General features: G+C 47.5%; 1 pseudogene; it reads right to left on the bottom strand.

Annotated features, from left to right (window-relative positions):
- Positions 1-1,706: 1,706 nt before the first annotated feature.
- Positions 1,707-1,803, bottom strand: LOC115937025 (U6 spliceosomal RNA; annotated as a pseudogene).
- Between the last annotated feature and the right edge of the window lie 8,441 nt (positions 1,804-10,244).

Below are 10,244 nucleotides of genomic sequence, written 5' to 3'. Positions count from 1 at the left end.
AGATCGAGCCCCGCATCGCATCGGGATCCCTGCTCAGCGGGAAGCCTGCTCCTCCCTCTCCCACTCCCCCTGCTTGTGTTCCCTCTCTCGCTGTGTCTCTCTCTGTCAAATAAATAAAATCTTTAAAAAAATAAAAAATAAAAAATAAAATAAAATACATAATTGAGGGGCTCCTGGCTGGCTCAGTCAGAGGAGTGTGCAACTGTTGATCTCAAGGTCGTGAGTTTGAGCCCCACAGTGGGGATAGAGATTACTAAAAAATAAATAAATAAATAGGGGCACCTGGCTCAGGTCATGATCTCAGGGTCCTGGGATCCAGCCCCATGTTGGGCTTCCCGCTCAGCAGGGAATCTGTTTGTCTCCTTCTGCTCCACCCCCTCGGCCCCTCCAACCCCCTCACACACGTGCATGCATGCTCTCTCTCGAATAAAATAAATAAAATCTTTAAAAATAAATAAATAAATAAATAAATAAAACATATAATTGAATGATTGATCTGAACTTAAGATTTTACTCTTTCATACATTATACTGGGACAGCTTATCAAACTTCAAAGACACCGTATCTATAATCTAAATGTGTTAAACTTATAAAAAATCACTTAAGTTACTTGACAAAATTTGTCAGCTAATTATACTTAGGAAGTTGAGAAAATATACTATATGTGATGGATAATGCAATAGGAAAAATTTATAGGAGTTTATGTTTGTAAATGAGACCAAAATTGATCCAAAGCCTCCTGAGAAGTGATTGCTAAAATTTGCTAGACCTATAATTAAAACAATAAATTATTTAAGCTGCAATTAAGAGCTTGAGGACGAACTAGGATTTTTCTCTTTATGTATAACTGTAACAAATTGAATAGTAATTTTTAAAACCTAAGCAAACCCCTAAACAATCTTCTCTGCACATAAAAATTACTTTTTAAAATACGTTTTTGGGGTGCCTGGGTGGCTCAGTCGGTTAAGCGTCTGCTTTTGGCTCAGGTCATGATCCCAGGGTCCTGGGATCGAGCCCCGCGTCAGGCTCCCTGCTCGGCGGGGAGTCTGCTTCTCCCTCTCCCTCTGCCCCTCTTCCCAACTCACACGTGCCCCCACGTGCTCTCTCTCTCTCAAATAAATGAATAAAATCTTTAATAAAATAAAATACTTTTTTAATTGAAATACAGTTGACACACAATGTGACATAAGTTTCAGGTTACAACACAGCAATTTGACGACTCTATACATTCTGCCATGCTCACCACAAGCGTAGCTCCCGTCTGTTCCCCACAAAAACTACTTTTAAGGGCATCAAAAAATATTCACATTAATGTTTATATGTGTGTATGGGTTTGAGATTATTTGGGACAGTCTTTTTTTTTGAGGGATAAGACAGTTTAATTTAGAAATAAGCTTTGGACAGCCTCCCAATCGGAGGGGAGCCTAAGGGCCCACCCGTGGAGAGAAAAGCCCTCATGGAGGGTAAGGCCCCCAGGTAGGGAGGGAACAGCCCAGGAGCTGCTTCCAACAGTACCAAGAAGCAAGAATATGCTCAGGGGGGCACCGGGGTGGCTCAGTCTTTAAGCGTCTGCCTTTGGCTCAGGTCATGATCCCAGGATCCCGGGATCGAGCCCCGCGTCGGGCTCTCTGCTCCGCGGGAAGCCTGCTTCTCCTTCTCCCACTCCCCCTGCTTGCGTTCCCTCTCTCGCTGTGTCTCTCTCTGTCAAATAAATAAAATCTTTAAAAAAAAAAAAATATGCTCAGGGGCCATGCTAATCTTCTCTGTATCGTTCCAATGTTAGTGTATGTGCTGCGGAAGCGAGCTGGGAACAGTCTTGTCACCTCTCATTTCTGTGTGGGGCCAAGAATAGGACAAATTCCCAGCAGGCCCCTGGGCTGACCTCCCAGCCCCCTTCAATTCACACAGGAACTGGGCACGGGTCACGACTCTTCGGGCAGTATGCACCCATCACCAGCCACGGGTCACACAGAACCTGGAAGACAGAAGTGTCCCCAGCCCTTATGGGACTAAGGGTGTGGCTCACAGTGTTCCCCAGAGGGATGGCCCATCTTGGTGTGAGAAGCAGCAATGTGCAGACGTGTCCCAGAGTCGGGGGCTGGGGTTGTGCCAAGGATCCTGCTCCCTCCATGGCTCAGAACATGAAGATCAGGGGTGCCTGGGCGGCTCAGTGAATTAAGCGTCTGTCTTCAGCTCAGGTCATGATCCCAGGGTCCTGGGATCCAGCACTGGGCTCCCTGCTCAGCGGGGAGTCTGCTTCTCCCTCTCCCTCTGCTGCTCCCCCTGCCTGTGCTTTCTTGAATGCTCTCTCTGTCAAATAAATAAAATCTTTTTAAAAAATAAAATAAAATAACTACATAATCAGGCTGACATAACTCTTTTGTCCTCAGGCTGTGGCCTGCCTGTTCACCTGAGAACACCACACCACTGGAAAACCCCTCTCGGCAATGTCTGGGAGGCCCACGTGTGTCCCCAAGCCCTGGGGACCCACTCCCCTCCCACGGGATCTGGGCTGCTTGGCTGGCACGGCACTCTCTGACACGTTCTCAGCTGTCCATGCATTTTGGAGGCAGAACTCAACGAATCCATTAGAAGAATTCTAATTAACGCCTAGAAGTTTATGTTTTCAGACAGTCCCAGAACTGCCATGTCACAGTAAGATTTTGATCTTCATTATCACTCATCCTAAGGACTCCCTCAGGACCCCAGGGAAGGAGACAAAGGTGATGTGACACTAGAGAGGCTCACGTCCAGGCTGGTCCTCACTGTGAGCAGAAGCAGGTGACTGAGGCCAGGATCTGGGAGAGCAGGCGGTCAGCAGCCCCGCTTCTCTGGCCCCCGTGCTGGCCCACTGCGCCCACCCGGGCAGGGACCACACTGCTTGACAGAGCTGGCAGAATAGAACCAAAAGAAGCACCAGCCCCTTGCCTCACCCCCTGTCAGATGCAGCCTCCTGGCATCCACCTGTCCCATTGCCCCAACCTCTCCGTGCCTCGAAAAAGAATCTGGGAAATTAACAACCCCCCTTCCCCAACAACTGAGAAGTATTTGAAAAAGTTTCCCAGCATAACAGGAAGAGCAGGAAGAGGACAAGTTTGCACAGAGCTGGCTGCAGTCTGCTGGGAGATAAAAGAGAAGGCTCTTCTCATCTGTTTTGCATTCTCTAGAAGAGGGAGGGGTCATCAGGGCCCCCGGGGCTCACATGAGCCAGAATCATTCCTGATTTTATTTGTAATTGCTTAGGAGTCAGTTCCCCCCAGCCGTGGCCTTGACCCTCCCCCGCAACAGTTCTGTGACCTTGCTGGGAGCCACCAGCCTCCACAAGCCAGATTGCTATCCAAGAGAGAAACAAATCATTGTATTTTGGGCTATCTTTGTACAGAAGCTTAACATTTGCCCAAACTAACTAGCATAACGGGGGAATGGCTTCCTCCTCCTTGTCCGCCTTTCTGTTGGAGGGTACCCAGGCTTGGAGATTCTAGAGATAGCTCTTTCCATGTTTATTTGTAGCCTCTGCCTCCCTGGATGTACGTCGAGGAGGCTGGGTGGTGGCAGATTTGAGAAGCGGCCACCACTTGGCACTCGGGACCTCACCAACAACCCAAGCAAGGCTTTGCCTCTGCGGCAAGCTCACTGTGATGGGTCCTTTTTCCTCTTGCAATGAGTTTTCTCCTGGAGCTTCCTTGCTGCACTCAGAACAAAGACCGAGCTCTCCTTCGTGGCTGTAAGGTCTGCGTGTGGGGTCCCTGCCTTCCTCGAAAACCTCAGCCTTCTAACCACTCCATTCCAGCCCCACTGTCTTCCTTCTCTCCCTCAGATATGCCAAATGTGTCCCTACCTCGGGGCCTTTGCACTTGCTGCTTCTTCTGTTTGGAAAGCACCTCTCCCAGATCTATGCAGCTGCCCCCTTTTCCTCATCAGGTCTTACTTAGATGTGGCTCCTCAAAAGGCCTGCCTTGACCACCCTAGCTGAGCACCCCACCCGCACACTCTGTTCCTCTCTACCCTGTGACCTGATTTAGTCTTTTTATGACACAACTCTGGCCTGATAAATCATGTTCTCGTCTTGTGTGCTTATTGTCTGTCTGGTACCCTCATAAGAATCTAGGCTTCTTGAGGGCAGGGGTCTGTCTGTCTTTTTCTCTGCCACATTCCCAGCACCTAGGTGCTAGGCTCATGGTTGGTGCCCAGTAAGTATCAGCTGACTGACTACCCAGTGTCAGGAAGGTCCCTGCCCTCAGAGAGCTCAGGCTTTACCGGATTTGACGAGGGACCAAACAGAAGTCTCCCGTGTTCTTGGAACTCTGCAAATCCTCAAATGGGGGCAAACGAAGGCTGGCTAGTTCTACCTGGAAGGCCAGATATGGGTTCATATAGAAGGACTCCCCAGAACTGAGTTTTGAAAGATATGTAGGTGCTTCCCAGGTGAACCAAAGGTGCAAAGGTGTGAAAAACAAAACAAAACAGGGACTATTCAGGAAACAGTGGGCAGACCAAAGGAAGGGTTGTGCAGGATGGAGGGAAGGGAGCAGAGACCATCAGGAGGGGCCCCTCCATCAAGAGAAAGAACTTGGGTTTCCTTCTAGAGACAGCAACTGGCTACCGTGAGGGTTTTTTCCCTGTTGATATTTTGGCTCCTTCCTGTGTTGAAGAGTCTTAAACAGAGGGATGACTTGGTCAGAACTGCATTTCCAAAAGATCGCTCTGCCAAAATTGGAGTTCCCTGTGGTCCCTTGCCCAATTATGACCGTATTCAGGCATATTTCCAAAAGACTCTACTGCCCTCTTTCTAAAAATAGTTAGTTTTCTTCGGGGGCACAGAAGTTTGCGGCACGATCTTTCAGAAAGAACTATACACGTTTCAATTCCTTGAGACTTACGTCGTCACCTGACTGCATGTCTTCAGCTTTTTTGGTCCAGTTTCGAAAGTCAAATTACATCACATGGCAGAGCTCATGGGGTAGTAGGAGGAAATAGAGGGTGTCTGATGGACTAGAACTTACACTTTGTTCAGCTCAGCTCTGCATCTCTCATGTTTGGATAGAAACCCAGCATCTGCAACAGTGAGGTGGAATAGTACTAGTATCTGGCCACTAAGATTGTTTTGAGGTTTAAGTCAGTTAATATCGTGTGTCAAGCACTTGGAAGAGTCCCTGACAGATGATGAGCACTATATAAAGTGTTTGGTGTTCTCTCTGACCAACACAGATTCGATTTCTAGAGTTGACAAAATAAACTGAGTTTCAGTGGAAGAAAAACATGTAAGTATATACACTGTGTGTGTGTGTCCATTGCCCTTTAGCTATGAGCCAGCCTGGGGCATATACATATTTCCACTCCCACTCTCACAGACCTACTATGTGCCCAACAGAGTTCCAGGTGACATACATGTGTTATCTCGTTATTCGCACAGTAAACCTACAAGATAGGAATGATTACCCCCATTTTACAGATGAAGAACACTGAGGCGCAGAGACGTTGACAACTAAAAGTTGCACAGTTCAGACTGCACCTGTTTGCGCCTTCATCCCTCCCTGCACCTCAGTACCTAGAGGACAAAAATCCCATCCTTTCCATCCTTGCATTCCCAAAGCCCATCAAGGGGGTACCCAGTGAGTGTTTGCTGGGTCTGTAGCCCTGTATATGTTATGTAAACATTACTCTTGAAAAATTACTCTTGAAAGCCCTTTCAATGGTCCGCTTATGTATCCAAAACATATTTATTGAACACCTACTATGTGCAGGGCCCTGACCTAGCGCTGGAGATAAAGTGCCCCAGATGGGCAAAATCCCCGTCCCCGTGGAGTTTGGAGTCTAGTGAGGTACTAACTCTATGGTTAATATCACATCAGATAGTGTTAAAGGCCAGGGAGAAACAACAAGGTGACTAAGGGAATAGAGAATGACAGGCACTACTTTAGATAAGGCGATCAGAGCATACCTTTCTGCAGAAGTGAAATTTGAGCAGAGCTTGAAAGAAGTGAGGAAACAAGACATGTGCCCATCAGGAGAAAATGTGAGTGTTCCAGGCGGAGGGAAAAGCAAGTGTCAAGGCCCTGGGGTGGGAATAAGCTTGGAGTTTGCAGAGCCCGTAAAGTGAAATATACATGGTATTGTAGCTCAGCCCTTCACAGCGATATCTGCGGGCTACCTAGATCCCCGGGGGTGTCCCCTTTGTCAAATCCTCACTTCCCCCCCCCCAGAGACCTAGGTGCTATGTGCTTTTCCTTCCAACAACCAGCACCTGCGCCTCTCCTTCTGACCTCCCCAGGATACTGAAGCCACTTTGCACACTGAGGTAGAAAGCAGGAAGTGCCTGGAAATTGACGTCTGCCCTCCTGACACCTTCTCCCTGCAGCCTTTAGCCAGTGCCTGGAGGTGGGGGACAAGTATGGAGGAGTGACTTTCATTCCAGAGCTCCCCTGCAGGATCAGGCTGGGCCAGCCACTCCTGACAGCATCTGAGATGACCCCCTCTGTTCTCTGCTTGGCTTCTCTCCTTTACTGTCCTGTTTCACCCACTCCCTTAGCATCCTCATGGAAGCGCATCCTTGCTAAGTCACTTGACTACCTGAAACAAACATATAATGGGTAGTATTGCAGAACATAGTAATGAACACATCTGTAGAATGTTTTCTGTTTTTAAATGATGGCAACAAATACATAGATTTGGCTGTGTTGAGTTAAATGCACATAAGATGATACCCCCACTGTATTGTATCCCCCAGTCCAGCCCTCCGGGACCCCCATGAAGGCCTATGGCCTGTGGCCCTGAGCTCAAAGCACTGCCTTTTGGCATCGGGGAGGGGATGGTCCACTCTGGGAAGTGAACTTGGATCGATCTTCAGAGAGACAGGAGCTAAAGATATTTTTTTCCAATTCTAAGTTTCATCAAATGATGAAAACTGAGGAGAGGGTTGTAGGAACCCTCAATGTACAGCTGCCCCGTCAAAAGTCTGAGTAATCCAGACTCGCTATCAGTGCCTGAAGTGGGGAGTCTTGCGGGATCTGCGCTAACTCCGGATGCTAAGGTGTCAATTGGACCGAAACATTGGACATCCAGTTGGTGTCTAGAGAGCTGAAAATCCGGTTGTCAGTGTGAGGAGCAAACCCACACACTGGGTGTCAGAAGTGCTGTGAAAAGAGTATCAGATCAAGGACTCCCTTTGATGAACTCAAAGTCCGCTGGTTAGGGATCTTAATCACATCGCAAAAGCCCTTACCTTTTCACTTCACCTGATCATGGGAGAAAAATCCAGCTCATTGCAAGTGCCATCCTCATTCAGGGGAGGGGGTTATGCAGGACCAGCACAGAGACCGGGGGAGGGGGCACAGGGAGGCAGGAATCTCCAGGGCCTTGAATCCTGCCAAATCTGACCGACAGCGTGCCGTGGAAGCAAGTTGTGTAACTTCCAAGCCTGGGCCTCAGGAGGCCTTGCAGTGTTCCTCACCTCCTCATATGGGTCTGGCAGCCCTGTAAGGAAGCCCGCACTGGACTGCTGAATCGTGGCAGGCCACGAGGAGAGCGAGGCCCAGCCAATACCCAGGACTAAGCCCCCCGACATGTGAGTCAACTCTGGCCATGTCTCTGATTGCAACCCCATGAAGGACCCGAAGCAAGACCAGGTAAAAACAAAACAAAACACACATGAAACTGCCCAGTGAGCCCAGGCAACCCACAGAATCATGAAAAATAGATTCTTGTGTATGAAGCCACCAAATGATGGTGTTTTATAGCACAGACTATAACTGAAATGCCCTCTCTCTGGGCAACAACTCGCACAGTCCAGGAGATTAAACTTCTCCCTTTTGGTGTTGGACCAAATCTCAGAAGGACAGACTGTGGAAGAGGTACAGGGAACTTTCTCTCATAGAATAGAGATGATCTGTGAGGCACCCTCGGTGCCTCAGATGGTTGGGCGTCCGCCTTCTGCTCAGGTCATGATCCTGGGGTCCTGGGATCAAGCCCCACATTGGGCTCCCCGCTCAGTGGGGAGTCTGCTTCTCCCTCTCCCTCTGCCCCTGCCTACCTTGCTCATGCTCTCTCCCTCTCTTTCTCTCTCAGGTAAATAAATAAAATCTTTTAAAAAAAAGAGATGATCTGTGAGAGGTGGAAGGATTCAAGGTGGAAGGGACTTCCTCTCATTAAAGCTCCGGCTGACCCCTCTACCTGGGCTGCCTTTCTCATTCTTCACTTGCAGGCAAATTCATCTTCAGCTTCCAAGGCCCCAGTCAAATGACCCCACCTCTGAGAAGCCCTCCCAGCCTCCTCTCCTCCAGGTAGTGGGCTGCTCCCTTATCTAGTATGATGGTTCATTTGATTTGTCAGCTTGCTGGGCTCTGAGATGCCCAGATAGCTGGTAAAGATTATTTCTGGTGTGTCCGTGAGAGTGTTTCCAGAAGAGATTAGCATTTGAATCCATAAACCATCCTTGCCAATGTGCCCTGTTATCTTGTATCCATTGTGGGCCTGACAGAACAACAAGGCAGAGGAATGGTGAATTCTTTATCTTCTCGAGCTGGGACATCTATCTTCTCCTGCCCTGGTTCTCTGCCTTTCCAATCAGGGCACTAACACCCGCCTCCTCATTCTTGGGCCCTATGCTACCAGCTTCCCTGGTTCTCCAGTTTGCAGACTTCTTGACCTTCATAACCACATGAGCCAATTCCTATAACAAATCTCCTCTTAATGTATTTCTGTATACACCCTAATGGTTCTGCTTCTCTGGAGAACTCTAATACATTTAGATTCCCAAAGCATCCTATACATACCTTTTGTGGTAGGCTGCATATGCCCCAGCCACCCAAGGATGTCCACATTCTAATCCCCAGAACCCATGAATATGATACCTTACATACGCTGTATAATATGTTACCCTAGGGTAAAAGGGACTTTGCGGATATGATTAAGGTAAGGATGTTGAGATGAGGAGATAATCCTCAATTATTCAGGTGAGCCCAATGTCATCACAAAGGTCCTTATTAGAAAGAAGCAGGAGGTAAGTCAGGGGAAGGCAAAAGTAAATATTGGAGTGATGCAGCGACGAGCCAAGGAATGTCAGCAGCTTCTAGAAGCTGGAAGAGGCAAGGAATGGATTCTCTTCTAGAGCCTCCAGAAGGAACCAGCCCTGGGGATATCTTGACTATAGCTCAGTGATGCTGATTTGGGATTTCTGACCTCCAGAACTTTAAGATAATAAGTCTGTGCTACTTAAAGCTATTAAGTGTGTGGTAATTTGTTACAGCAGCCATAGGAAATTACCACATGTTTATTCTAGCACTAGTCACACTATATGGCAGGTGCCTCTCTCACCTGAGAGTTCCTCAAGCCTGGGCCACCTTTGTTTAGGTGGCTTAACACAAAACCTTAAAAAGGGTCACAAAGGCTGCTGAGTGAACTAACACATGGATTTAATGTTTACCCATTTTATCTGACTGCTACCTCTCTCAGCCTGAACGCGCGCGCGCGCGCGCGCACACACACACACACACACACACACACACACACACACACAGCTCATCTGCCCATTCACCCTGATCATCCCCAGGAAGGCAGCTCTATTCTTAGACCAAAGCCCACTTTGGGCTGACCAGCAAATAGCTATTTTTCAAGAGCATGTTGATTTTAAGGAAGGTGAGGGGGATTTCTCCCAAGATAATAATTGGACAAATCTGCATAGATGCAGAGATGAGAAGCAGCAATTTTGATGCAGTCGATTTGAAACCACAAGAATTGGTATTACAGTACAGAAATGTAAAAATCCTCTTTTCTAATAAACAAGTGATGAAAGCAAGAGACGATCCTGATCCTCACCACATCCCCATTCCTCTCCACCTCCATCTCAGCCCCACCACAGCCACGAAAATGGTGGCAAAATTTCCAATTAATGACACCAAGAGAGATTCGCTTTTTTTCATTAAGGGAGAAAAGCAGAACCCAGACGGTGTGATTCATAAGATCCCATTTTGTTAAAAAGAAATAAGATATATATATACTATGTATATACAATGTATAGATACGCATACATATGTGTGTTTGTATAGACGGAGAACAGGCTGGAAGAGGATTCATGAAGATATTAACAATGATTTGATGGAGATTATGGACAGTCGGGTTTTGTTTTTAATTTACAAAGAACAAGACCGTTGGGGTAATAAAGAATAAAGTTTAAATAATTCAAAGGAAAAGAAATGGAGCGTTTTGTGTGGCAGGGCTATTTTGTGTCCGTCCATTCCGGGACAGCC

Source organism: Leptonychotes weddellii, chromosome 5 (assembly GCF_054177405.1).
Source record: "Leptonychotes weddellii isolate Sample4059 chromosome 5, ASM5417740v2, whole genome shotgun sequence".
NCBI lineage: Eukaryota > Metazoa > Chordata > Mammalia > Carnivora > Phocidae > Leptonychotes > Leptonychotes weddellii.
This window is presented reverse-complemented; position numbering and strand designations above follow the sequence as displayed.